Source organism: Patella vulgata, chromosome 5 (assembly GCF_932274485.2).
Source record: "Patella vulgata chromosome 5, xgPatVulg1.2, whole genome shotgun sequence".
NCBI classification, from domain to species: domain Eukaryota; kingdom Metazoa; phylum Mollusca; class Gastropoda; family Patellidae; genus Patella; species Patella vulgata.
Window position 1 is genome coordinate 24,997,605 of NC_065883.2, and position 3,560 is coordinate 25,001,164.

General features: G+C 30.9%; 1 long non-coding RNA gene across 1 annotated transcript; it reads left to right on the forward strand.

Moving 5' to 3' along the window:
- The first annotated feature begins 1,025 nt into the window (after positions 1-1,025).
- On the forward strand, positions 1,026-3,404 carry LOC130013039 (uncharacterized). The gene is made up of 3 exons (XR_008788321.1): positions 1,026-1,109; positions 1,656-1,892; positions 2,785-3,404. It is a non-coding gene; the product is annotated as an uncharacterized LOC130013039 (long non-coding RNA).
- The last annotated feature ends 156 nt before the right edge of the window (positions 3,405-3,560 follow it).

Here is a 3,560-nt window from a genome sequence, read left to right on the forward strand (position 1 = left end):
GTAGTCACCGTGTAACCAGATTTCTGGTCAGAGAGTGGTATCCCAGTGGAGCTGTAACCAATGGGGACTTAATATCATTTCCAAACTATCTTTTAACCAGTTTAGACATGTGATCAACTTAACCAACTCAAATGAAGTCGACTTGTAATCAAAAAGTTTAAATTTTACATGTTCATGGTTTTGTTTTAATATTTAATTCATGATAATAATAATATATAAATGAAACCAATCATATTTATATGTTTATATTAATACTACTTATAGTTAGCAGACGATTTACGCAATACTACCTAATAGTCTACCAAAATACCACCACATAAAATTTCATTACAAATCAGTGAGTTCCATTCCCTGAATTATCAAATCAAAAAAATGTAAGGTCGACTAGACTGTCCATATCAGTAGATCGAGCATCTGAAATATTAACCTAATATTACCAAATACCTTATAATTTTAACCCAATAGTACCAAATACAACCACATACATTTACTACCAATACTTTATCTCATTTTATCATTCCCTAAAACTGACAGAATTCATCAGTTTTTTTCAATGATCAAGTCAATTTTCCAAATTCTTGCAAAAAATGTATCATTATCTAAAATGTGGCTATTTATAGTATCATTGATAAAGGTCGTATTGGAATGGTAAAACATTGAAATAAATAGTTTATTTTCTTTTGTCTAATGTTTTGTCATTCAAATAATTGTAGGCCTACTTATTTTATGTCATATTTTCATAATATTGGCTCAATATGTAACAGCAATGGAATGGTTTTTGGTTGTATCCATGGTTAATATTTGTCAGTATTGGGTGATCAATTTCTGGAACCAGATTATTATGATTTTGTTCTGAAGTTTATGGCCCAAAAGAAGAAAAGGAAGGAAAACAATAATAATAATAACATTTTTTATAAAACAAATTGTAACAAGATATCCTACTATCCTACAAAGTATTTTATGAATAAACTAAAGTTACATTATATTATATTGTTTTTATTTTCAGAAACATGGAGGATTCTTCAGAAAAAGCAATTCTTAAAAGATTAAAAGAAAAAGACCATGTCTGTGACCTTGTCAAAAATAACACTTTCTCAAGTGATGTTCAGGTTAGTAGCCTAAATAGTTTGAAACACTAATCCATCTATTTTCATCAGCCACATTAAATAGACATGTCAGTGTCTCATATATTAACACCAAGCAGATATATAAAAAATTGGCTTAAAATCAAATTGATAATCAAATGCAAATCTAATAAGTTTTAACTGTTGTGTAATCGTTCATTTACCATAGTATTATGGATGACATGTCACCCCTTTGCGTTGACAAAATTTCACTTTTCCAAATTATTTCTTGAAGGTGAGTAGATAAGTATAATAAATTATAAAGTGTACTGTTACCTAGTCATTGAAATAAGAATCTTGTGACCACAGACATTGTCAGTCACAAATTCAGACTCTGTCAGTCACTATCCCGCTGGTGTCATTATATCTGGAACTGATTTTCCATTTTTCTGTGGCCTTTTGTCCTGAAACAGTTAAGGTGATGACAAGTGTGCACTCTCCTTTTATTATAAGATCTGAGTATAAATAATAGAAACTTTCTGTTTAATTTTGCTTACATGATGATAATTTCTAGAATATTTATCATTTCAGACATTGTTCTCTACTTCTCCATCAAGTAAAGAAAGAAATCGACTTTTATTTTCTGCTCAGTTTTTACAAGCAGCTAAAGATGTCATTTTGTCTGGTGTGTGTAGTGATGACCTCATCCAAGCTGCTGTATTATGCTCTAAATATTACAGAGATCACATGATAGAGGCTAAATCAGTTCTCAAGGAACTAACAATGCAGAAACTACTTTACCATATCGTGGCTAAAGTACCATCGCAGGTAAAATGTGTTTTTTGTAGTAGAGATCTATAATATTATGAATTTGGTTTGATTTCGGAATCTGTCCACCAATTTTTATTTCTAAACCCAATCCGTAACCTTGTTCAGATCATTTGCAATACATTTATATGAGAGGTATAATCAAACCAAAAAATAACACAGAAATAAACTTACAGCATATGTATCAATACAAATTTGGTCTTGGACACACACTTCAACTTTAGCTAAATGTAATATGTTTTGGATTTAAAGATACATTATTTAAGAGCTAAATTTACCCATTTGAGGTCTTTCTTTAGGCCTTAAGTTATATATATTATTAAATATTTATTAACACGACAAGTCTATAATCAACTCTTGATTTTAACTACAGCTTGGCAGATGCAATTAAAATCTAAATATAGGGTACCACACAAATTTACGTAACTCGGCCATATATGACTAATCGAAAGTTGCCAAGTAAAATTGACTGGGAACCGAAAGTTTTTTGACAAAGATGCAATAGGGCGAGTGTAATGAAACCTACGTTCAAAGCTGAACTAGTAAATTACTTGAAAGCCAGTCTATTTCTCTGCCTGTCAGTCAAAACTGACAAATATGACTGAAACTGGAGTCCTATTGCCAATCTTAAATCGTGTCAAACTATAATCTAGTGAATTGACTTGTGTTCCATACTTTATTGCCATAGATGTTAATGTACACTAGAGTAGAAGTCAAGACTTAGATCTAGTGAACAGTCTTGATAAAAGTACTAGTACTGTATCATATTAGTAGATGTATTTGTATATGGCCCTCTAGTTCTATGGTAACTGGGATTGGGGTGCTCAAGGAGAAAGTCAGTGGCCAGCTATTAATCCTTTACTTTATCAACAAATTTGTTTTATCACTACAGTCTCATCAAGATGTGATGTTGGAACTAGGAGAAGAAATGTATATTATGTTAGAACTGGTTAAAGACAATGTAGAAGCAGCTACACCCATGATTAATAATTCTTACAGTCTCTTTTGGAATATTGCTGGAGAATTTGAAAAAAATGATTCATTCAGTGATTACTCAGTCACGCTTAAACTCCGAATTCTAGCGTCAAAGTTATTATTGTTGAAACCAACCACAACACAGACTAATATAGACAAATTTAACCTATCTGTGGAACGATATGGATACCTAATGAAAAATAAAAAGATGTGTGTTATGAAAAAGGAAGTGGAAATCAAAACTCATTTTGAATTGATTTCTAGTTTTTCAAACATACTTATTAAATCCTCATCCAACTCAAAGTCTCATCATGTTGATGTGTCCAGAGTATTATGCCATTTAGTAAAACTACTGATGAAATTCGATCTTCATCAAGAAATTCTCTCTTATATCGAACTTCAGAATAGCCAGTATGATAGCCATGTGGTCATAAAACTATCGCTCAACATCTTAGCAATCTTAAATTTCTTTAATATGTCAGCTGAATCAAAATATTTTTCACATGAAAAACTGCAGGAATCTTTTGAACTCATAAATACAACAGATTTTTCAAATTGTTCCACAATGGAAGCAGAATTTTTAGCAGATGTTTTTATTATTGGTCTCACACTAGCCTCTTTTAAAAATTCTAAAATTTTAGAGTCAAATTCATTTGTGGTCTTGCATTATAATTTATTGACTTTCTTTGAAAA